At 41.6% G+C, this 26,791-nt stretch overlaps 1 protein-coding gene across 5 annotated transcripts in view; it reads right to left on the minus strand.

Moving 5' to 3' along the window:
• Positions 1 to 26,791, minus strand: part of NRG1 (neuregulin 1) — a 472,324-nt gene that overhangs the window by 201,266 nt on the left and 244,267 nt on the right. The gene's annotated exons all lie outside the window — the stretch shown is intronic.

The raw sequence follows: 26,791 nt of genomic DNA on the forward strand, positions 1-26,791 counted from the left end.
TCACTCCATGCCCTGTGTGCCTCCCTTGCCATATGTGTAAAATTGTTACTAAATAGGAAATATACCACTATTTTTACTATACTGGAAGACAGAAAACTGGGGAGAAGAGGTGTTTTTAGTTCCCTGATCTGAACAACAAAGCTGTCAGACAGAGGCTGCACTTCACCAGTGCTGTTCTTTTGAAACATCTAGATTACAGATCTTACGGAATGACACGTGCAGAGACTTGTAAAATATTACACTAATGTTTACTCTCTTCTTTATCTTCGTACTGTATTGCATGTCCATCTTATTCCTGTTCTATAGTCCTGCTAGGTATCTTCCTAGTGGATAATGACAGCAGTATATGGTCACTGTTCAAACATCATAGAAATATGCAAATCATACAAAGGTGGTTCAAGTTTCAGCAGGATTGACTTAGCCCCTGCTGCCAAAGAGGGGGGAGGCTATTCGGTTTGGCTTGGTCAGATAGGGTGCTGTTCATCCAAGCCTGGCATTCGCTCCACAGGCAATAAATATTCCAAGTCATTTCTTGGAAGTGCCAGCATTTCCTGGTGGAACTCCTTTCACCCCAAACAAGTGCACACCCTTCCTGTACAGCACACTGCAGGATGCGTGCTGGGGCCAGTTGGTGCCTTGCCGCGATGCCTCAGCAGGCACAGGAGTTACCTGGATCACACCATTTTTGAAGAGACTCCTGGGCCAGGCAGATTTTAATAACATGTTGTGAAGACCAAAGAGCATCTCCCTTACATTAGGAGCAGCTTCTTTACTGCCTCCATGCAAGCTGCTTTGTGGTGTGTATGCAAATCCACTGATTCAGCCCAGGGACACTCTCCTGACTGGACCAGATGGATGAGGAAATTGAGAAGTAGGGACCAGCCACAAACAGGTTGTGGGCCCAAGCACCAGGTGAGGAAGGCTTCTGAGTCATGGTCTCCAGAAACCAAATCTTCCCTTGACCTCATGGAGGAGGAATTTTGCATAGAGCTCTGGGCCAACTGAGGGGATTTACCAAAGATCTCACAAATTTTTCAGTTGCCCTCGGGAGACTTCCTTTCAAAACCATGGAATCCTGCTGCTATCTGCCAGCTCTGCTGAGGAAGCCTTCATGGAGCTCGGTAGCACTGCATCAAGCAACCTTAATAGAAAGCAACAAACTAACTGAATGATGCAAAACATTTGCCTGATGCATGGCTAGGAAGAAGAAAGTTTTCTTCCTGGACAGATGTGTGTTTTGAAAGACAAAGAGACATTTTGGCCACTTTTCTACAATGCAGGCTTTTCCTGCATAGACCCACTTCAACCAGTCCCACATGCCTGGGCCCTAATCTTCTCTCTTTGCAGATGCTAAGCTGATCAGGCTTGAGTCTAGCATGTCACACACCTTCCTTCTCCTTTACCATCCTCCTTTATAAACCATGGAGAAACCTTCCTTCTGATTGTTGTTTTTTACCATAGGAAGGACAACCAAGGATTTTAAACTGCAGTCCCTTGGGAAAAAACTGTTAATGCTGCTGCTGAGGTTGTGTTCCAGATCTATGAAACTGTGCTTTTCATATCTGCTTTTTCTCCCTGCCTGTGCAAAAGACGGTGGCTAGAGATGTCAGCCTAGACAGCCTGGCTGTCTTTCATAGCCCCCAAAAACAGCAAAGCTGAACTCAAGCCCTGATAAATCCTTATGACAAACAGCTGCACAGAGGTTGCTGGGGTTCTCAGGCACTGGCCCAGGCTGTCTCCTGTAGCATCCATCTTGGCTTAACAGGGAGCGAGCTGGCAAACAGTTTTGTCTGGGCTTGGGAAACAGAAGAAAGGAGTGAAAGCCATACACGTACTCATTATTAGAACAAAGGCGAAACATTCGATGACCACTTCAGCTTCATGATCGCCTAGTTACACACAACCTTTAAGCCTTTGTTTTTAATTTACCCCAGAGAGGGATCTTTCTTTTTCTTTACTTTTCTGTGTCAGCCAGCTGATATTTGTTCAGGGTGGAAAATCACCCTTAAGATCTACTTTGAAGAAAAATAAATATGTGTATTAAGAGAATACTTTCTCAGTTAGCCGCGCATACCCTAGGGACAAGGCATTTAAGGCATTTTTCCTGTGCATGTTCACTCTGTAATTGAAGTCCAGTAGGAAGCAGGCGCTCATAGTGGGGGCATTACCTGATTTGTTTTGACAGCCTGGGAGCAGATAGGAAAGAGAGGCTCCCCATTCTCTGCCCCAGCAAAGCCGGCCCTGTGTGCTAGCTGAGACCCCACCATGGGCAGGGGAATTTGCAGTGGGTTAAAGGCACAACTGGCACAGCTTCCCCACCCACACACCCACTCCTGCCCTAGAGGAGAGGAAAACAAGAGGAGTCCTTCAGGGTTAGGATCAAAAGTATCAGTGCTTCACCAATTCTCAGTGCCTGTGTGGTTTCAAAGCGTTTCTTGGCAGCTGCAGTCATTTAAAGCAGGTCTGGGCTGCTCTGATTTACACGCATAGGGTGAGCAGGGACAAACACCTTCTGAAGCTCAGAGCAAATATTTGGGCCAATAGTGTCCACAAGTATGAAAAATAACAGTACTTCTTTCTCTTTTAACATATTTTTGGTGTTATTTTGAAAGTCTCTGATTAAACCCAAACTAGCCACTTCCAAACTAGCTGACAAGTGTATGAATCATATATGAATTCATATTACTCTCTGCCCATTTTGTGTGATTGTTTACAGGCATAGCTAAAAATCCACTGAGGCGAGTGAAGGAGGGCATCTAGAACCAGGCTTAAGATGTAATTTTGTATTCTTGCTTCTACAGCCAACCAACGGTGGAAGTATTTTTAAAGTCTTAAAAGTTAATGAATTTATAACGAGTGAAATTGACCCCTTCTGCACCATAGGACAAAACACTATGCCCATAGCCCCAGAAGCCTTTAAGCCTTGGGGAAAACAACACACCTGTGCTTGAAATGTTGTTGACTAAAAGCCACACTAAAACTTCAATTAATATTTTGAAGAACGAAGTAGAGTGGGAATTAAAAGCAAGGTTGTGCCACACTCAATTTTTTTAAGCTCTGGCCATAGTGTAGAGAACATAATCCATTCAATTGCCTTTTATGCAGGGTTCCTTGCCTTCCATTAAGTGGTCTCCAACTTACTACTTCTTAACCTTTGATTTTAAGAATTGACATTTTAAGAAGTTTACTTCAGGGGATGGAAAATTTGCCTAGTGCTTTAAGCAACATCCACCAAGCTAACCCAATTTTTGATAAGCAAAGTCTCTTAAAAGTGAGGTTTAATTTCCTCCCACCTGGAATCAGGATCAGACTCTTGAGGAGACCCTAGGACTCTTGCACCTGGATGAAGCTATGATATTCTTTGCAAGGAAAGCATCAGCAAATTCTTGAGGTGTAGATGTCTAAAGGTGAGTATTTGATCCAAACTAAGCAGCCTAAAAGTCAAGAGCTGTATTGGATGAAGAAGTCACAAGGGAAAAACCTGTGCTTTCTGACGGTAATGTGAAGGCCACACTCTAGGAAGCTGAACTTGGTCTGTGCAGACAGGTTATATTTATGGAGGTATTTCTGAGGTTTTTACTTTATAAAGATCCTTCAACACAATTTTTAAATGTAAGCTGACAAAATAATAATACTAATAATAGTAATAATAATAATAAGCTAGTTCACATCACAACCAGAAGCTGGAGATCATGTCAGGAAATACTTCTGAGCACCAGATGGAAAAATGGGTAGGATTGTGTTGTAACTGTGATGATTTAGGGATACAAGTGGGTCAAGCCTTAAAGGGAGAGGTAATGTCTCTTAACTGAAACAACCAATACAGTTGGAAAAAGCTGATGAGCTGCAGAAGGAATTGTGTGCTAAAAGTTTGACTGTATTTTTTCATCATCTATCAGCTACTTTAATTAAAGATTTGACTTTTTCATACAAAATATTTGTCAATTAAATTGAAGAATTGCTTTCTAGACTGATTTTGAAATTTGCCTTGAACTGCCATGGGACCCATTATCAAGGGTCTTTGTGTCATGACTGCACACCCTAGGTGTAAGTCACTAATTCATAACAGTTATAGAGATGCCTTTAAACCAGACCAGTGTTGTTATCTGAATAAAACTTGTTGGAAGAGCAAACAGTCATAGCAGTCACATTTTCCCCTGATCTGAATGATTGCTGCATTTATTCATACAACAGATGGCCAAGCTAGGGCTTGAAGAACTGAATTAAAATAACAGCTTTAACATTAATTGAAAACTCATGGAAATTAGAAGCCAGTTTGGTGGCTTTTCAGAGGCAGGATCACTTATTTATTTCCCTTCGAAGCACAGAAAGTCCAACTTGGGCAACAGAGTATAGTCCCCCGCACCAAGCATGAGATGGAGCTGCACAGCTGAATGATGACAGTGAAATGAGCTTTCCCTTTCCTGTGCACAGGACCTCACTTGCGTAATAAAATGTGCAGAGCTTAATCTGTCCACAGAGTTGTCAATGACACAGGCATGTCCTCTGCCCTGTCTTCAGACACCGAGTGAAAATGCAAGAAAAAGGGCCATATACCAATAATTGTGTATTTCACACAGCTGCAATGGGTGGAACTGTTGGGTGAAACAAAGCACAAGTGTGCATTCGCTCAGCTCTTCTGTCAGTGCACATCAAGAAACTCTGTTGATTTCCTGCATATTTCAATCACACCAATATTGCAAATATTGTTCAGCCTGTTGTCCATGACCACAACTTACAGAGCTTTCCTGTAAACTCCTGTCTTTCCTTTGACTGCTTGATGAACTGAATTGCTTGTCTGCAACTCTGCTACTCAATATACTGAAAAATCTGACAGTGTTTAACAGCAGCCATTTCTGGATGCAATTGTTGTAAATAATTTCTGGGGATAAGAAAAATTTAGAAGCTTCCAAGGATAATCAGTGTTCAGTCATAGCAAAGCTAAGTATTTTCACCAACATATAAAATAGGTAGTCAGTCAAAATATTTAATGAACATGAAGTCAAAGATTTCATTTCAATAAAGTCATGTAACAACTCAGTTTTTACTGTCTTGCTTAGCCTTTTGTAAATAATATCAGGTCAAAACAATAAAAGTAAAAACTAAGTTTTATTTTGTTAAGCATTCTAGGAATTTCACTTTTCATCTCAATTCAGAATTAAATTAGTTTTGCTTGCATCACACCATTCATTTTTTATATGAATCAAAAGATGCATTGTTTTTGTTGCAGGATAAGGAATTATTATTTTCCTAAGTAAGTTTTGCTAAATAGCACACATGAAGTTTTAGTGTCACCTAATTAAAAAACAACAACCCTATTTCTTTAGCTACAGGATGAGTTCAAAGAGATAAAATGCACAAATACTTGCAGCTGCAACAGTCTCATGCAATTTATCAGTGGTGGCCAAATTTGTGAGTGCCCCCAAGAGTGAGAAGCAAAAGCCTCACTGATAATGTACATGGCTTTTAAAACCTCTACAGTTATCCAGCTAGCTGAGTAATAAAAAAAGTGAAGTTAGATCAAGAGGAGCTGTTACTAACCTGTATTTAGAAATTTGTCAATAAGGTGTATGGGGAGCCCAAAGGGGCTAGTGAGGTGTTGATACCTGGCAGTAGAGGTGTGATGACAGGAAGAAATGGGGCTTTAGAGAAAGAAGAGCTGAAGCTGGGAGGGATGGATGTGACTGGAGGGAGTCTGAAGGAAGGGAGAGGGAAGGAGACAAATGAATGGGGCTTGAAGATGGTGCGGAGATTTCAGGCAGTTCTGTATAATGCCACAGGTGCCTCTGTGTCTTGCCTCCTCAATACCATGGATCTTATCAGCTGACCAAATGGTTTTGTAGGACTTTATGTCATTACAGCAGGGTAGCCTGGTCCTTCCTGGGTTGCTGGTGTGTGAGCCGGCTGAGGACAGGGTGAGGCAGAGAGAGACCAGACCAGCACTGAAGCTTGCTGTTCCTCCTTTCTGCAAGAATGCAGAGATCACTCACTAGAAGGGGAGGTGGTTAAGGGAAGGAGCAGTGTCCCGTGTCCCTCACACCCCTCCTCAGCTTCCAGTGCTGCCTGCAAGGCTAGCTCTGTGCAGGTCTCTGCATGCAAGAGGTGGAGATCACCTTTTTGGGTAGTATGTGCTGCTTAAACAGACATGTCTCCCTTTCCCCTAAAGAAAGCAAAGGAAAAGCAGGTGGCCTCAGTGGGGCTACCTTCTACCACTAGCTGTCAGTGAACCTAGGTTACTGCCCGATTTTCTCTACCTAAAGTCAGCCTCACAGAAAAGTTTTTTTGTTTAGGGCTTGATCCTTTTGTTGGAACATATGTACAAATGGTGCTGTTGAGCTAAGTGAATATATTAAAAGACACACACACACACACACAAACAACAAAAAACCTACCAAGTGTATGAAAAGCAATGGATATATAAACAAATCTTGGCTGACTTAGAGGTGATATTGAAAAAAAATCAAATGGAAAAGTATCCATTTTTCTAGCTAGGTTTATATTAGTATGAGACATCTGGTAACTCTTCTGAGACCACATCCTAACATTAGCTGCACCGTAAAAAATTGCTTCAGAGAGAGGTGAGGGGCTCTTTTAACACTGATGTCCCAGCTGATCTGGTTATGGTTGGAAGTGATAACCACACAGTTCAAAAACTGTTCCTCCTCCCCATGAGGATTTCTTTTCAGGATGGCAGTTGTTGCTGAATGGAGGCTGACATCTTAACAAATGAAACCTAAGAAGAACAGACTTGAGAAGCTCCTTGACTGCTGAAAGTCCACCAGGGACAGCTTTTCCATGTTGGTTCTTACTTTTACAAAAAGTGTTACCAAAGATGTCACAAAGATTAAGCAAGCAGTGTACGTGGGCCAGGCCACTCTAAAGCTCACTTTATTTGTGTGTTACTCTTTTTCTCTGCCCATGCAACTCTTGAAATTGATTTTCTATGTCTTCTCTTCCAGGCTGCAGGTTCAGGTACTGCACTGGAGAGGCTTGCTCCTCACAAGCTGCAACATTAGAATCAGTAGTACATCTAAAGTCAATGAAGCTAAGGGATGCATTTCTGCAACATTGACCTGTATACTTTCTAAAGCCTAGAGCATAACAACACAGGTGTTGATAGGCTTTGAGAACTGTCATACTACAGATGTATAAGTAATACAGATAAAATAACTGTGTTAAAGAAGTTGCATTGGAAAAGTTAAGATAGTTGAAAGCAGTTAGCCAGCCTAACTTATCTAGCATTATAGTGGAAGCCTCCAACACCTATTATAACTCTTACATGTTATTTAATTTTAACATGCACTGTGCACTACCATGCATACGGAAAAAGAGCAGCTGAAGGAGTGAAACAATCACATACGCACCCCACTGATTTTTCCTAGTGAGAAGCATACTTTTGCTCCTCCTGGATTTCCTTTCCCTGAAGGAAAAGATTATGTTGACTGCAAGCAGCAGTGCTGCAGGTTATGGAAACATGTAGACATACTGTCTGTTTTCTCTTCCACACATGTCTCTCTGCTAAGTCTGTCTCTTAAAAAGATAACACCTTTGTTACAGAAACATGTGGAAGGAACTTGCGGGTGACTTCGCTTATGCTCAAGCAAGTGGAAGAATGAACCACAGATGTCGTTGTGCTGACACTGCCCAAAGCAGCAGGAAACTCTCTCATAACTAAAAATCAGCATGTTCAGACAAGCAGCACAGGGGTGATACTTCACTCCAGCAAGGATCTTTCTGTTAGCAGATGCAAGTGAGGTAGTTTCAGCATGTGGGCGTCAAACGAAACCTAAAGTATACGGTGGATTTAGTGACTTTCAATTTGTTAGCTTTACAGACGTGAGTTTGCAAACAGTTTGGATAATTCTGTGACCCAAAAGAAAAGCCAGCTGTTTCCAGGCTTCACTTTCAATCACTTCCTGCTACTCTCTTAAAACAAGAGGAAAAAAAGTACATTAAAAAAAAAAATTAAAAATCCTGCTTCCTGTCATCAGAGGCTCCAACTGTCACTCTGTTTTGTTTGAAAAGGGCAGTGTCCTTGTTCCCCAGGGATCAACAGGCAAATGGCTCCTGCTCAGCAGGCAGGGCTGTGTGCTGCTGCAGAGGTTTATGGTGTGGTGTCCCAAAGATTCAAATGTCTTCCCCTTCCCAGCTCTCCTCCAGAGCCTGCCCCACTGGGAATATCAGGTAAAGCTCCTACTGATCTACTTCAACAGGAGAGCTGTCATCAGCCGTGATGGTGAATAAGTCTGAAGCAGTCCAACATCTAAATGTGTACAAGTGGTTCTGAATAAAAAACTCTGCAAGTAGCATTGTTTCTGTTTTTCTACTCTGGATCTCAAAGGTCTTTACATGTTTTCCTCCCCAGGTGTCTCCAAGACAGATAAAGGCCTCTTCTGCCATGCTATGTCTCCTGAGTTGAAGATTAGGCCAAATAATTAAGGAGTCCTGCAAGTAAAATGTAGAGCTGCCAGGGTCTAGTGAGCCTGATACCACCATAGGGCATATCAAATTGAAAGTAGAGAAAAAAGCCAGCAGGCTGAATTTTGAAATAGTGTCTAAAAGGGTACCTTCCGTTTGAACACTCTTCCATGTAATTTCATTCTTTCTCTTCCATGTCTATCTCACCAGCAAAGCTGCACCTCAGGTGATAGACCTCACCCCTTCGTTTTGCCATTGCAATGGGATGGAAGCTTCTTGCTGTATGAATCTCAACTAAGAAACCATGGAAATAGGAATGTGTTTGAGCCATTTGGTGAGGAAACCTGCTTGGAAATGTGGGACTTGAACCATGCTATCTGGATTTCCACTGAGATTATTTCTCAATGCTAAATCACCTTCAGCCAAAAAGAAATGCAGCTCAGGATACTTTATAATCCTTTGTCTATATTGCTACTGTATGAACAGTAATGAATTCTCAAGACAGCCATCTATTCTTCTAAGTGACCCTTTCACATCACTCTGGCAGCATATTATAGCTTTATGTTGGCTGCACATTATATTTACACCTACTTAGCACTCCTGCAACAATCCTAAGAGAACTTACAGAAATGAGAACTTGCATGTTCTGCATACTGAGGGAATGTAACATTCCTTATAAACTTCTACTCCAGCTCAACATTAACTGCATAGAAAGCTGGTTTACTTCTGGATACACATTTTAAAAACATCCAAGGGACCCAGTGACTTCAGCCACATTTTTTAAAGCAATTGTGGTATAAAGGAGAATATGATTACACTGTCATTGAAACGTGGCTGTCTATCCTTCCACCATTCAGCAGCTTGTTGTAGGTGTGCCTTGCTCTTCTGTAGGTGCCAAATGCCATGCTATTAATGCACTCAGCCACTGACTGTCTCCAGCCACATTGGATCCCCTGAGCTTTGAAGGCCAGTCTCTGGCTGCTCCTTGGGCCTCTGTTTCCAATCTGATATCTGTATGGACAACTAGTCTTGGTATCAGCTCCCCCCAAACTATCTGAGATGTATCCAGGGAAACTTGTGAGTACAAGGTCACATATGAATATAGTGCTCCAAGCACACAGGAGGACCTTTCCCTTCTTGGAGACACTGGTAACTGATTTCCCAAGCTCCAAAGCAGATGGGTGACACTCCCGTCCCCTCAAACATTATGTGAGTGGGAAGCTGCAGGAACACAAAGGGCTGTGGATGGTCTGCCTGCCTGCCAAAATGAGAGCTCAACACAACTCACAGTCATCTGTCCTCCAGTCTTTATTCAATTTCCCACTGTATGAACTCTTCGTCTCCCGTTTGCTTTGATCTCCACCCATTGACTGCAAAAGGCCCATTTTTCCTGCCTGAAAGGTGAAAACACCTAACGCAAAGGCTACATCAGACCTTAGTGTTTCCACAACAACAAAGAGACACTTGTATGCTTCACTTCACCAGGAAAGAAAGGGAAAATCATCAATCAGACTGGATACTGGAGTGGTCAATTGACTGCTAAGTCAGCTGTCCAATCGATTATCCACTTGAAGTAGTCAACCACTTTTGTAGAAAGAGGACCATATGCATTTCTTTCTGACGTCTAGCTGGCAGATACTTATAAAAGCTTCAAGAGACTCTGGGGAAAACAATGCAGGCTTTTCAAATGCCCCTTGAAAGCACAGCAAGTCTGTGGAGAATTGATTTTAAGATTTTTGTTCAAAAAGTGAAGGGAGGAAATGCTTTAGAGATTTGACAACTCTTAAACAAAATATATCCAGTTCAATTGTGTCTTGTAACTCAGAAATACTCAAAACAGTCCTCGGTTTTCCTCCAGATTCTTTCAACAGCCTCATGCGAGGTGGGTATGAATTCCCTGCACAACTGGAGCAGCTTCAGTCACTGTGTAACTGGTTTTCTTTGTGATTTGATAAAGCTGAGTATATTTCTAGATGTACCTGGAATGTCCTTTGCACTGAGGCACAATAGCACTACTCCCGTAATTATATAAAGCCTTGAAGGCCATTTCATACTACCTGTGTGGTGTGATCAGGATATGACAGCTTTGAATCATGAGCTCTGGTGTTTTCTTCTGCTGTAGGTTAAGGTGTAGCCACCCCCTGCCTTTCCATCTACCCCTGATTAGCAGTCTGAGGTAGTAGTGTAGGGCAGTAGTCTGGGCAGTGGTGTAGGCATGTGTGCTTCTCTCAACCCTCCATGGGAGTAGCATCTTCTGGCAGAGAAACAGTGTAGGCAGCTGGGAGCCATAATAGTTTGATCTGTTGCAGATAAAGATGTCAGAGCTCATAACTTGGAGTGCTGAGTGTAAATCAGAAATAGCCCTATTCATCATTTAGCTCCAAGTTTTGTGCCCAATTCTTTTATGCCATGCTATTCGAGTGCCCAGAGCCCTACAGAGTGATTGGATAAAAGAAAAGCCAACAAGCTCTTTAAAGAGATGCTACTCAGGTAAACTTGTGAATATTAGAAAGGCTGAAAGGTGCTATGGACCCAGGTGTATTCCACTACATTGTAGCTCAGTACCTGCTCTAAGCTACCACTTTTACATTGCAGGTCCATTATAGCAGCAAATATTAGCAGGAGGGCAGAAAAAAAATCAATATAAAGTTTTCAAGAAACTAAATCAATCTTCAAGGTTAGAGAAATTATTTTCTTAAATAAAAGGACACCAAATAGAATTTGGGCAGAAGTCGGAGCAGACCACTGATGAGTCACACTGTCTAAAGACAACTGTGTACTGAAGCTGAAATGATAGCGATATATCAGGCTCTTAGCTTCGCATAGGGCAGGAACAACAGGTTTGCAACCCAAGGACCCAGCAGCCCTCCCCAGACTGTGTGATACCAGCTGGGGAGCTGCCAGGCATCTTGGGAATGTTGCTCTGCAAACACCCTGTGGGAAGATCGTGGGGGACTATATGTGCACCTGCAGAAGGCTGGCAGGGGTGGCTAATTCAGCGGTGTATGGGTGTGCCCCCTGCCTGGCAATAAAATGATTCTCAATCCATATAAAACTGGCTGCTTTTGCTGTCAAGGCTGGAATATATGGGGACCTGGAGTAACAGAGCTGACAATGGAAGGCTAGCTGTTGGGGAAACATCTATTTCTTTTAAACCATGAATTCAGAAAATATTTGTCCTGTTTGATTTCTGTTGATAATGGAAAGATGCCATTTTCCATGACTTTTTGATCTATAAGAGAAGATCTCTGTACAGTCCCTAGTCCATAGAGGTGGCTATATATGGACACTTGGGAAAAAGGCTATTGAGAGAAAGGGTAAACGTTAGTTTGAAGCTACAATTTAGTAAATTTTAGGGGGTGGATGATCTCTGGTAGCCAATTTTTTCTAGATCTTCCACTCTTTTATCTTCTGGCTGTATTTTGTTTTCATGTTACATTAGTGGAAGTTACAGAATGGGTCATGCTGCCTGACTTTCACCAAACCAGGTATTATGCCTGGTGCCAGTGAAAACTGCATTTATTGTATTTTGGTAGTTTTGAATTTCCCAATCCTGAACTCTCAGAATTGCACCAAAATAGGCACACTTCTCTCTTAACTTTGGCTTTAACTAATCATTGAAAATTACCGAGAAATCCAATACAAATGTAGGAGGTGGGTGGGGATGAAGATCAAAATCACCACCACTTCAGTCCATGCACTGGCCTACAACTGCAGGCACAGCTTTACGCAGGCTGTTTGAGAATTGGTCCTGATGCACACTAACTCTGTTTCTCTAGCCCTCCTGCAGACACATTCCCATATAATCTACAGGTTTCTGTGCTCTGCCTGTTAGTCTGTTTGACTGTGAAGTCCAACCGTTGTCTGTCAGTGTCTTGTAGACATAGTCTGTAAAATTTCTTGGGCAAAACTCCTCATGGTATGAACAGCAATTGGTATTATGAGGGAGGGACCCTTCCTGTGTCAGAGATGGGGAAAGCTCTTAATACAAAGCTCCTAGGAAACTTAGCTGCCCCATGAGAAGAAAAGCATACCATCATCCCCAAATCTGAAAAGGCTCCGCTGTGGTTTCTGAATGTATAAAGAAAGACATAAGGTCAGAATAAACTAAGCTGAAATAAAGGAAGGCTCTCCCCTGTCTCCAGAGAGTGTTCATTTTAATTCCCCTTTCTTACCTGTCATATTATAGATTACTTTCTTTTTTGGTTCTTCTTCAACATTTTTAGGGTGACAGTTTTGCTTGCACGTTTTCCCAATTTGGAGCTTGAAGGCCAGGTGCAGGTGAGTCATTACAATAAGTGTTGTTGTGCTGGTGCCATGCCTTACAGCTACAGACAGATTCTGATGCTGCACCGAGCTAAGCCAGATGATGATGTTGTCATCATCCCCAGGGTGTTTATCACCACCTCAGGAAAAATCAGCCAGGTTGGTTTACACACTTAAACTACATGGCTTGGGTTTGTGCTATGCCAGCTGTTTTCCCCTACAGCATATCAGGGAACCACTCCTCCCGCAGAATTGCACAGGTGGCAGCTTTCGTAGGGGTGATACTGACACCTTCACCTGCACAGCTGGCTCAAAAGAGGTTGCCTAAAATCAACAAATTAAGCACATTTTTGATCCAGAGTGTAAAGTCTAGATCCACTATGCAGTCACTTAATTCCCAATGACAAATATCTCTGAGGATCTAAGCCTAAAGTCTCTTGCAGAGTAGAGTGCTATTTAATTCCATTCTTAAACTGAAAAAAAATACTTCTTGTATATGCTTACACATGGATAGCCAAAAGCACTTGAAACAGAAACAGTTTTCTCCGAGGATAACCATCCCAAGGTCTTGCCCTGTGCCTAGGTTCTGTTCCCAGATCTTCATACTGCACAGATAACAGCTCCCAGATCTTTATACTGTACAGATATTTTGTATGTCTAAAACCCTAGCATTTAGGCTCATCTTCATGCTCTGCAAGATGGGATTGAATTGTCTTCCTTTTGTTCCATTCACTTCCAAGGTTTGTCTTGTGTTTCCCTATCATTCCCTTTAGGTTGCATAGATGTTTCAGAGAAACATCGCAGAAAGGTGGCAAAGGAAGGGACTAATTTTGACAAGACTTATCCTACCAAGACAGATCACAGACTCATTTCAATTTATTTCTTAAGGCTTTAACCCTCTAAGATGTAAAGCAACTAAGCTGTGTCAGGTGACTCCTGTAGAGCAGAGCGTGACCAATGCCGCACACCTGCAGTAAGGTCATTCTATACCATTTACCACCTCCTATGTTGATTCTTACACATAGTAAGTCCTTGTCTTTCTTTTTTGATGTCCCTTTCAAGTTATCATCATTTCTCTAAAACAGTGGAACCTTCTAACAATTGCATATGGAGATCCAGCCAGGACATAAAAAGCATCCATTACAACCTAGCTTTAGGAAGCCAATAATTTGGTGTTTATAGGATTTAACGAGTCCTATTTTCATAGTCTTGATCACATAACACATTTCTCTTTAACTTGATTTCCACTGTCCACTACAGACCTTTGCATGAACAGCCTTTTGAACGAATTCTGCCATTGGATATGGGGTTGACACAGATCCCATTTTTCCTAAATAAACCTTGTTTTAGTGCTTTTTCATCTCTTTTATGACCCAGCTGTGTAAGTACCGTTCTTTATCTATTTGCCCTTTCTGTTCATGAATTCATTTATGTGTAGTTTACTCCCTCTTCCGTAAAAGCAGCCAAACAAGAATATCGCTAGGTCCAAATCAGAGATGTAGTCTCCAGAGTCAATCCAGTCCTTTGTTGCTGTTTTTTACATCTAATAAAACCTTTAAAAAAATGTTCAGTTACAATCCTGGATGACAGAGAAAACAGTACTTCAACAAAAGCCATTTACCAAATTCTTTCCCATTGTCAGTTTATATCTCTGCTTTATTTAGCAGAACAGCCTAAGATTTCTAGTGAAAACTACTTGTTTATTACAAATGAGTGAATAACTTACAGTGAGTAACTTATTCCATGATTTTTAACCACTCTGAACAGAATGCCTGCTGGCACAGTGTACTTTACATTTTAATATATTTGATTATTCATGGCTGGTTGACCCATGACTAGTTTTATATTTCCGATGAACTTCATAAATATGATTAACCTGAAGAGGAACTGAGGTGAGAGACTGTGATGAGATTATAAACTGTTATTAACAGATCAGCAAAGCACTTACAGACACACATGCTTAACTCCAAGCGCCTGCATTAGTTCCTTAGAAATCAAGAAAAGTTAGGAAGTGTTAAATGCCTTTCTGAATCAGGACCCATGTGTCTAAGTATGAACTCATTATTTTGAAAACTGGCCTGCTAGGTTTTAGTGCTTGTCCATGATGCATGCTGAATGCTAAGAAACTGAAGATCATGTTATGAGGATTCCCACACACAATGTACACTTGGAGAATAGCTGTGCTGAATCATTCTTCATTATTAAGGCAAGACTGCAGAGTGATTACATTACAGAAATCCACCAGAAGCTCAAACTGACCAACCTCATACATCCTCTATAGCCTTATGCCTCAGTGTCTGACTCTATTCCAAAATATTTTACATGATCATTCCTTTAGAAATGTTCCAAGTGTTCTTCTGCTTTCTTGCTGTGACCCGTAGTCTGAAACACACTCAGAGCCCTCTTTCCTCTTCCCCACTCTTGGCACAGGCTCACCTGCAGTTTCAATGAAGTGCTGCTGATGCAACTTTCTTTTTACAGCTTTATTGGCAAGACAATGGAGAGAGCTCACAGGTGAAATCTCATGAAGAGTGTGAGACCAGTGTAATGGCTCATTCACAAAACAAAATGTCTGCTTGTCCATCTTTCCACTAACCTACCACTGCACTGTGATAAAGAGAGCATTGTTGCAAGATGAGTGTCAGTAAGGAAATCTGTCATGTGATTTCTCTCAGTGGATGGCTACTATGCATATCAGCATGGTAGTGCAGATGTACACATATGTGTGTGTATATATATAAATATATATATATGCATTTATATGTGTGTATATATATATCTTTGTATATGTATATATGTGTCTATACAAACATATTTGTATATACATATAAATACATGCATAAATTGATACATATCTGTATAAAAAGTATGAATGTAGAGACTAGAATATGTTTTTCATCAACACAACTGAATATATGAATGTCTGGTCAAACAGATTTTTTAGTATTCTGATTTTTGAGAGAAGGCAAGGGAAATAATAGCAGGATTAATAATTCTAGGCGATTTACACAGAGAAAAAAAAAAACCACACAAAAAACAAACAACAAATTTCTTAGCAGTTTCAGGTCTGGAATTAGCAAATAATAAACTATCCCTCCAGGAAGGAGCAAAGGCCATTAGACACATGCAGCTATCCTGTATACAAGAGATAATTAACCTGGCCTTTTGCTAAAATTACAATATGCCTAAAGAGGCATATTGTAATCCTGCTAACTGAGCCTGTCAGTCTGTAATGAATTGTCTTTTCCTTGCAAACATATTGCAATGGGCCTGGCTATGACCTCAGTGCTGTCTACAGGCCAGCACGAGCCATCTATATTCTAGGTAGATGTTAGCTATACGTTTATAACTGGTTGCACTGATAGTTCTTCCTCAGCAGCTCATCAGCTACACCAAGCATGGCAACCTAAATACGTCACACATTTACAGCAGCTTGAAAACACTTTATGCTACTACAGTCCCCTAGCTGGGCTGGAGATAGAGACTTGAAAAGTAAAATTTGACTGCTCAAGCTAAATACCGACCCAGGTAGCATGCTTTTGAAGGGTTACTTCTACATCAAAGTCATTTAGAAAGACTAGAAAAGCACCAAAGAATACTCCTCCCATGTGATATGACTAAACCATATTTTCCATCCAAGATACTCACATAGCAAGGCCTGGGTTATCCAGAAGACCCTTATTTGGCAGGCTGTCTAAATCTGAGAGGAATTCCTCCAGGAACTTGGCAGAGGTTGTATCTGCCTCAAATCCTTTGCGCTAAAGGCATCTTCCTTCTCCAGCTCACCAGTGACATTTTCCTCATTCCACTTTCCATGGGAGCTGCTCCATAACATGGAGCAGGTTTTCATACATATTGCCTCTGTAACAGAGCACTTGCAATACTGAGGAGGTCCAATGCGCTGGGTGCTGGTTAAAAGTTTGGAAGATAGCTCCCTGAGATGTGTATGAGGCAGAAGGACAAAGGAAGGAAAAACCCAGTGAAGGCTGCACTCTTCAGTAGTGCAACCCAGAAAGACCTTAGCTGGCAAATGTCACAAATACAGTGAGAGCACAACAAAACACTAGCTGGTAAGGGCTGACTTCAGGGCAGCGTGAAAGGGGCTGCACTCACCTGCGAAGAAAAAGTCACACAAAATTACATCATCTCTTTTGAGTGGCACATGCAGAAAGACAGCTTAGTTTGTTGTCATCAGATCCAAGTTTGTGGAGAAGACAAGGTTAAAGGGCAAAACTAATGGCATGGGATAAGGATCCTTGTCTTCTCTTTCATATTTGGTCTTTCCTATTTAAATTAAAGATTCCTCAAGGAGGCATGTCATTTGTTGCCAGCTCAGTGCTCTACAGAGTCCACAACAGTCAGGCAGCCTTCTTGGTACCACCCTATCAAAAAAGCAATCAGCTAAGGATGTTAATAAGGGAAACAGAGAGCTCTCAGGTGAAGACAGCAATGTTTTTTACATCTGTCCTTGTGTATATCTTGCTACTGAGTACTGACGTCAGCCTGAAATGCACTATCTGAGCACTCACTTTGACAAAGGAGTAAAAAACTTTTAAAATTGTTTTTAACTTCAGGCTATCATAGTCACACCTATTGTAAGCTACATATTTGTCCTTTTCTTCTCGATGGTCCCAATATCAAAAATCCTCCTGAGGTAACACTGGGCTACTCTGAACTGCTGCTGAGTGGAGTTTGGCAGAGCTGTGGAGAGCGAATTCACTAAGGTTAGGGACCTTCTCCTTCTGACATCCTTCCCCACCTGTACTGGCAGCAATAGCTCCATTTCTTACTTGCCAACACCACTTGTTTACAAATCCTGAGTGAGGGCACCGAACCTCACAGGATGTTTAAAAAACCCTTGGAACAGTGGCTGGAACCGAGAGCTTCAGTGTCCCATCTCAGCGCTGTATGATCCACTTAGAGACCTATGCTCTCTTCCACTTAATTTCTAGTTACATCTGCAGGGTAAAACAGCTTTAACATGATAGAAAATAACTTCAGAGCAGAACACTTTGCCAGTCTCTTGGAGAACCTCTTGTTGGACAGGGTGGTTTGAAACCTCTCATGTAGAAGAAGAATTTGAGCCCAGCATGGAGGGCAGCTGCCACACCAGGCCTCTTGGAAGACATGTGGGAGGTGGGATGTCCAGGTCACAAACCCCAAGAAAACAGCACCCAGCTCTCCCAAGTTTTTAGCCAGTGGCTTGGCTAGTGGAAAACTCTGATCAATGTTTTACTGGTCACCAAAACTGACAGCTTCATCTACCGCCATGCAAACTGGACCAAGGGATTTACTGAAAGTCATTTAAGTCCGTATCTTAACAACTGCAGTAATAACAGTAGGAACAGGGCAAGTTGCATTGTTATTTTACATGGACAGCTCTGAATTAACTCTGTTTGAGGACACAGTGATAAGGAAGAGTCCAGATGTTGCCTCCAGCTTCTAATACACCTAATTTCTGGAGTTACCGTAAATGTTTTAGGCTGGCGTCACAGCACAAAATCAACAGCAATGTTTTAAATGACAAACCACTCCTGCAGAGTGACCATGTTTCTCTGAATTTTAAGGCAAACACTTTATCTCAGTTAAACCCTTAGTAGCCATGTGGTTTTGCCCATGTCCTCAGGAACATTTAAAGTACTCTTCTTCTTATAAACAGTTTAAAGTCATAACAGTAAACATACAGGCCTAAAGCTAAACTTCCATTCCTTACACTTGTGTTAGTTATTTGCAACAATACCAGATATGTTTACCTATCCACCAGCACAGTTTACACTGAAATCCCCCACTCATTTACCTCTTGTTCCATGATTAATTGTTGGCTTAAATCAAGGAAAAGAGACAAAAGGATGCAGCTTGCGCACCAACTCAAATCTTTTGCTGATTCAACTGCAGTTTTTAAAATGTGATTAAAAAAATCAGCTCAAGACTCAGTGTTGTAGATTTCTCCTGGATTTTTCAGTAATTTGCAGTGCTTTTACTAAGCCTCTCAAGAACTGTAAAGCCCAGAAAAAAACATAATTTAGTAGAAGAGTCAAATGCTTTGTGAGTGATAGCTCCTTCTGGACAGATAAAGCAGGCAAGATGCTGGGTGGCAGATTTCAACAACAGCACTGTGGTACCTCATAAAGCCTCCTCCCTGTTGCTGTTTATTGTGCGCTTCTGGGACTAAGTTGAAATCCATTATGCATCAGAACAGCTCATATTAAGATGCATTCCAAAGGACATAAAGGGCTGTGAGACCCTGGAGATTATAGAAAGATGCTATACCAACCTAAGAAACTTATCTGTGCAAGATTCCTCTTGCCTTCTTGAATAGGACTTTAGGTCTCTGACTTTCCAAAACATGCTTTCCAGAACTAAGTAGCAAATACAAATGGAGTATAAAACAAGAATCAGCTTAGGATAGCATTAAGATTCAACAAATAGCAAGGACGACAGATAACCAGATCAACACTTTAGACAAAACTGGCACAGTTATCAACAGCAGGGCAATCCTGCAACAAAAATAATAGGAAATCACTGAGCACTGAAAAAAAACTAACCCAACTGCAGAGCAGAAGCACACAATTTTCTAATTTTAATTTAAACACTTTATCTTTGTCTAGTTTTTCAGCAGCCTTGGCAAAAAAGATGGGCCTTGCTGCAGACTCTGGTGATCAACAGTCTGGAGATATTTCACAGCAGGGTTGCAACCTTCAAGGTTTTTCTTTGAGTCCTTGAAAGAGAACATGAAACAAAGAAGTGGTCCCTGCAGTTGATTCGGACAAAGAAGTATCTCTGAAAACCTACCATTCAACGCCATTTTCACAGAGCTGCTACTGCAAGGTGATGAGTGTAACTAGAGTAAGAAACATGGATTTCAGAGGGAATCTGGTCAGGTGCACAGTCTGACAGAGATCTGGCTGTGCTTCCAGTGAGACAAATGTTACAATCTCAGCTAAGATGACACCAAGCAATTCATAGATGTCAGCAGCAAAAAAAGAGTTGTCTACCATGGGTTCACTGGAGTTGATAATGGGCTCTAGAGCTATCTTTTTACAATTTGCCCATCATTTATACAATTCAGGTTATTTTAATCAGAAGGTGCAACTTAAGTTTACTGGCTGATATATCTGTCGGTTAGATACACGAGTGTTTCTTAAGCTCTTATTTGATGGATGTGTAAAAATGGAAATAGCATTATGTACCCATCCATGAAAACAGGCCACTTGCTAATGACTGATAAGCAGTGTGGTAGAATATTTTGGTGATTTCCTTTATTTTAGGTTTGCAGGCTGTGACTGTAAAGGCTGCACATAACTGAGACAGAAATCAAGACATTTTTCCTTATGCTTTGAACAGAAGCCAGATTACAAAAGCTCCTGTTTAAAGAAAAGAAAAATAAAAGGAAATGTCTTTCCATTTTCCAAGTGTCTACAATTAGTCCAGCTGCTTGTATTTTCCGGGAGCTTTTGGTTTTGGGTTTTTTTAAAATATATCTTTTTTTTCCAGAACCCACATGCAGGAGTTCCACAATCTCATCACTGCCCTTTAAGGCCTTTATCACCTCCTTCCAAAATGCCTCTGTCCTAGAGCACTCACAAGGCACATCCTGGAGAGTTAATTTTCTCACGTGTCACACACATCTTTTTATCCTTGTGGGAATGTATTTTGAGTTCTAAACTAGATTTCTGATAGAAAACAGGTGACCTCTGTTCTCGCCCCCCCCCCCCCCCCTTTTATAGTCTCTTTGCTTACCTCCTAGACCCTAACTCACCCTTAGTCTAATTTACTTTATTGCTGCTTTATTATTTTATAGGTTTTTATTATATACTTTCTACATGTTTCATAAAGTCCTCTTATAAGATTTTCAGGCAGAAATGTAAAGATGCTGAAAAACCTTTGCCTTGCCTTTAGCAGTGCCCCCATCTTTGGAAATAATGTTGGTGCTGATGCAGAGGTCTGTAACAGGGATCTACGTAGAGAGTAGGGTTGCATGCAGGCATCTTCTGGTGGAAAACCATGGTAGTATTAGTGGGTTCCTCTTCCCAGACTCCACTTCTTTGGGGTAAGCATACAAGAGGCAAGCTGGGCTTCATGAAATAGGCACAGCTACTTCTAGTGATTGGTGCAACAACAGTTGCCAGTCTTATATGCAAGAGAAAATATCATCTTTTTAAGAGACACAGCAGAGTTCTCAGGGCTAAACTTCCTTTATTGAATTATGTACTGTACGGTCAGTATGGGAACAAGCACAACCTACACATAAATAAGATAGAATCAAGATTTAGGCCAAGGGACTTCGTTAGCAAGCTGTTTTGCTGAAAGATACACAAACCTGAGAAAAGGAGAGAAAAACAAGCAAGAGAGATTAGCTGTGTTCACAGCAGCATCCAGTTTAAGGTAAAGCACTAATCTGAGTATAGCACACATTTCATGGTCGTCCCTGCTGCCGTATCAAATATGCAGCCATTGCTTATGGGCGGATTATACTCAAGGATGGAATATGCTTAACAGTACCAACATGCTTAGATGTCATCTCACCTGCACCCTGATCCATGTGAAGTCATAAACACATGCACATCCACACAAAAGTGCACACTAGAAAAATGTGAAAACAAAACCTTCAAAAAATAATTAACCTACACTTGCAATTAATTTGCACAGTATTATGGGGTTTTTTAATATATTAAAAGTAGTACAAGCCCATGCAGACAGTTATAGATCTTTGGGAATAGAATAAATAAATAAAAAAAGACAGGATGCCACTTTTCCAGGGCATAAAAAAAAAACCAAGTAGTCTCCACATTGAAAACTACCTCAACTCACAGAGACATAACGGCTACCTGCAGCAAGACAGACCTCAAAGAAGACAATAGTTTTCTGAGTAAAAATTCCTGTTTGATCTGGTCCCTGGTGATAAAATTCTCAGTGACTAGGATAGGGTCCTGAAAGCAGGTACCTCAGTGGAGTCATAGGGGGATACATATGGAGAAAACCAGCATTTAGCTTGGGTTTCCCCCATGGTAGATGAGGCATCAGGCAGTATGAGCAGGGAGCTACCCCAGACTGATCTGCTGAGGAACAAGCTGGTACTTGGATAGGGCTGAGTCTCATTGTAGTTCACACTTCCTCACTGTCTTCCCTCAAGCCAGGAGCACACTCTTCCTTTTGTGGAAAGGGGAAGGTGGTACTTCAATTTCCCAGGAGAGACTTCTCACACCATGGAGCAATTCCAAAGCCAGCTGTCTTCCCATTTCTCTCCATTTCCTCAGGAGGCAATTTGGGTAGTTTCCCAGCCAGTGCTGCCTTCTAAGCTCATTCTCATGCATTTTTCATGTACCTAATTTCTCATGTTCCTCATGCATATGATTTGTTTGTATAAAACAACAAAGGAAGTTATCTCTACTGCATGAAAATACACAAAGCTTTAACCTGATAGAGGGTTTTTTGAGGTAAACTGGGGATATTCCTCATATTCCCACCCAGCTGGTCCTTAAAGAAAAATTACCCTAGTCCCACTGGTCCACATGCGTCCACACTCCTTTTTAAAGTCCATATAGTACCTACATAACCAGTCTATTGGAAGCTTTCTCATAATCTGGTCTGGGGAATGCTGCTGGCCCATCAATTGTTTTCAGGCTTTCTTTCCCATGCTTTCTACTTTCTGCTGATAAATTTCTTAGAAGACACCTAAACCAGGCTTGGGATTTCTTGAATGTCACAATTCTCTAGAAGAAGGTCACAGTTTTGCCAGGGAGAATGTTATGCAATGCCTGATGAAGGAAACATGGATACAGTGATCTTGGTCAAAGTGAGAAGCTGCAGAAGAAGTTGTGAACAGGTGTAGAAGGTGTTGCTTAGATGCAATCTCTCTGTGTTGCTGAGATGCAATCTCTGTGAAGAAGACATTTCTTATCATGAAGAGTGCCTGGGCCTTCTCTACATTGCAATGTGCCATGCCCATAGGAAATATGTTTAATGCAAACCAGGAAAAAATAATCCTCAAAATAACAAAGGAGAAACCATCCCTCCTCAAAACAAGGCAAACCCAGCAGCCCCCACCCCAACATAATTTTCCCAGGAAAGAGAGACAACATGTCTTTCAGAAAACCCCAATGGCCCAGGGTAGCCTCAGTGTGTTGCAGGGCACACTGTGTTCTGAGCCATCCCGAGAAGCAAAGAGAGCCCATGGAGATGCAACTAGTGCTCCTGAGCCATTTCTTAACTTACACTTTCATTAGGAGTAAGCTTATTACTGAATTTTGCTAGACATTTTCAATGTAAATCTCTAAGAGTCTTAGACAGAAGCACCATGTCCTGATGCACAGTTTGGTGTACTGTGGTGCAGTGTGGTGGTGATGACTCCTCAGGCACAGGACGTGCCTGAATGAGGTGGTACTGCAGAGGAGAGGTGTTGGGAACTGAGAACAGTGGTATATGGGACAGTGAGAGGTTGCACCAAGTTCAAATGCAATTTCCTCTGTTCTCTAAACTCAAAGGGGAATCACACCACCGTGATAATTCCTTAGTTTTATTTATCCATATGAAATAATGCCAGTGTTTCTGCACTACTGTAATACTTGCAAGGACTAGCAAAGTTTCCTAAGCACTGCACATATACTTTGCAGAAATACAATACCTGCCTGGAGGAGCTTCTAACCACGGTGGCTTTCTGTTTACTTTGGGACTGAACCTGTTTACCACAACATTTCCATCATATTCTAACATGGAAGAACATGCTTTCAGTGAACCACAAAGGGACCTAGGATTTTCAGATCTAGTTAACTATTATTCCTGTTGTCCTCTTTACTGCCCTCCACTATTATACGGGGTATGGGAGTAACAAGAGAGACATCTTGCTGCAGGAATCAGTACAGTGATCTAACAGGTTAATGACACCCCAGGCTTAGGGAGCAGATAACTTCACCTTTTCCAGAGGTTTCAAGGAAGATGCTAACTTTATTTTGAACCTAGAGCTGAATTAATGCCCTAAAGTGAAAACGAAACTCTACCTTCACTCCACCAACAAAACCTAGAACACTTGCAGCAAATTGTGTCAAGAGTGTGTTGCTAGCTGGGGATTTGCATGGATGGGTGTGTTTTCTTAGCACAGCACTGCCTTCACAGATAGCTGTGGGGAAGGCTATCCTGAAGAGCAGAAAAGAAACTTGACCCATATGGCAAAGTTGCTGTACTGACTTCCTTGAAATAATTAACAGTTAGGAGGAGGCTGCCTGCTGTTCCACATGTGGAACAACAACAGATGGGCAGCGTTCTATTTCTCTGATAATAAAATGACCTAATGCTCTATTTAGAAAACTAGAAATGCTTCTTCCTGACTGTTTACAGATTTTAGAAATATCATGATAAGCAAACCCAGAGAGTTCAAAGCAATGATACAAAGGACAAGTGGATAAATAATGACCCAACTTTGTTACGAAATATAGTGGAAATGTTGTATTGTTAATATAAACACAGATGACCTTTATTTTTGCTCGTTTTTCATCCCTAGAACAGGAAACAGCAGATAATCTTTATCAGCCAGTAGAATCTTCCACTTTGCTTCTACTCTGGAGCTCTGGGGCAGATTGTTGTGCTGTGTTTAGGAGTATGACAATGCTACTATCTTTTCCAAGCACATGCTGAAAACATTATACTGGTTTGAGAAGACAGGCATACAGCTTTGGATAACCCAAGGACTGCACTAACTACAGCTATAGGCACCCGCTCCCACTGCTCAAAAGGCGGGCCTGAAACAAAAACCACAGCAATCAATTTACATGTATGGAGTTTCTGTATAAAAGTACCTAAGGAAAGCAAATGGATTTTCTGTCTCAGGAATTATTTATGTTCCTTGGCATGAAGGAATTGAAAGTTATTCTACTTGTGAAGGTTATGACTGATATACAGCAATCTATTCCCTGAAGAGGTTGTCTTGCCCTTCTGCTCTTGTCTTCATTCTCTTTCTTGTGTTGGCAACAAGGGACAAGAGAAATCATATCACAGAAAACTAACCCTGAAAAATTATGCTGTGAGACAGTAAGTTGTTACTTTTAAGGCAGATTGGCTCCCTGATCTGGCTGCTCATATGTATATAGGCACTAGAGCTGGTATAAGATGCCAATGCACAGCTGGGGATGGGGAAGTAAGGGTGAGGGGCACAGGACCACCCCTTTATTTTCTTTATAGACCTTTACTGGCTTAAAGCAGTTTTGAAACTTGAGATCAATGACTCATTTCTTTGCACTACCACAAATGTGAGGCCTTAGCCAAAAATTAGGTTCCAATAATGCTGGGAACTGTTTAAAACCGAAGCAAGAGTCAATCTGGGCTCTGAAATGCTGGCAAAAAAGACTAGACAAGACACAAAATTAGCTCCATTTTCAGATGGAAGACAGTAGTTCGGAGATCTGTATTGCTTCATAAATTTATTTTTTTTTAAATACTCGATTACAGTTACCAAAGTAAACTAGCAGAGACCCAGGATTTCTACCATTCTACCACATGAGCCCAGTGCTTTATATTAAGTTTACTTAGCAAGATGTAAAGGAGGAGCAGGGTTCTCTGGGGGTACTTTGTCTCAGGCTTGCATTGTACCAGTGCAGCATTTCCCCAAGACTGAACCCCTGCAAACCCCTGCAAGGGTCTAATAAGCCATTTTTCTTCCCAAGGGCAATCCCCCTTTGGGTGCCCTTCAGGAATCCTAAAGCATAATGAAACAGAGACAATGGACTCACTGTACTACTCCAGTACAGACCTCCTACCATTTCCTTTCTCCCACCAGGCAGGCCAGCAGGGGTAAAACAATCCTGCCCTTTCTAGAGATGCCAGATATCTCAGAGAGACTCATGCTGCCTGAGAAAAAGTGGACAGGAAGGCAATGTACAGGCAGGGGGTGGAAGGCAGTTCTGTGTGTGGGACTGGGAATCAGTCTAAGGAAAGAAGCTGTTTTCTGTACACTGACACCTGTGACCTCGTCCTTGAGTCTTGGTTCAGTAAAGAAGATATCTACCTCATTTGGGGAGATCTAGTGAAGCTTTGCCTTCAGGGTTGTATTACCTGCATATTATTAGAAATGGCATCATCTTGACCTGCTGGGGCCAGACACAATGCAAAGGATGGGCACTGGGTGCGCATCTTAGCTCTACCCAGGACTGAAAGTAATGCTGTCCCTGTGGGTGATGATTGATAGCCTTTTCTGTAAGCAGGAGGAAGTGGATCCAGAAAGTGCAGGTATTGGCTTTGTCCTAACATGAGCAGCATTGTATTGATACCTTATCCTACAAGTGCTGCACACAGTCCTGCTTTTTCACCCCTGATTGAACAGACCGGGTTCCAAATCTGCCTGTGTGTCTAATAGGGCTTCTTTGACAAGTCATTTCAACTTTTATGAAAAAAAGCTGAATTATGAGAAAGTTAATACTGTCCCACTGTTGTCACTCATAAAATAATTTCAGCTGTCTGCATGGAATAGCAATGAATTCCTGCTGGAACAGGGCAAAGTGTTGATGGGGGAAGGATAGGTCCAACAGAGTCGGGATCTGCTAAGACATCAAGTAGATGTCACTTTAAAGTGGACGAAGCATTTTAAAGTGAGAATTGTTTGAATAACAGTATGTACCAGTTTCCTGAGTTATTCATGATAGCAAATTTCCAGAAAAATAAACACAAACAGCTCAGAGATAATTGTGTTGTTAATGGAATGGAAAACACACCCCCATCTGTTGACTGTATCAGCCATAGTGACGAATGGCCTTACAGTCATACTAAGCTACCAGAACTGCTGCCAGGACAGCAAAACCCCCCAAACAGAAGTTTTTGCCAGTAACGATTCTGCCTTTGACAGGCAGAAAGTGCGTTTCTCTTACCATTTTCTGTATCACTAGGTAAGGGAAAGCACAGAAATTATAACAAAAATCCCAACTGAGTCTACAGGAAAATACGTTTCTTTGTATGTCCCACAGTGTTCAGTTCCCATTTGGTTGCTTAAAACCAAGCGTTCAGATTCATTCCCTGTGTCTAGCAAAGCAAGTAGAAAATACCCATTTTCCTCCTGTTCAAAGAACATGCCTCAGAGTGGGGATGGAGCACTTTCAAAAGTGGGGGGGTTTTATTTTGATGG

This window comes from Accipiter gentilis, chromosome Z (genome assembly GCF_929443795.1).
Source record: "Accipiter gentilis chromosome Z, bAccGen1.1, whole genome shotgun sequence".
Classification (NCBI taxonomy): domain Eukaryota; kingdom Metazoa; phylum Chordata; class Aves; order Accipitriformes; family Accipitridae; genus Astur; species Astur gentilis.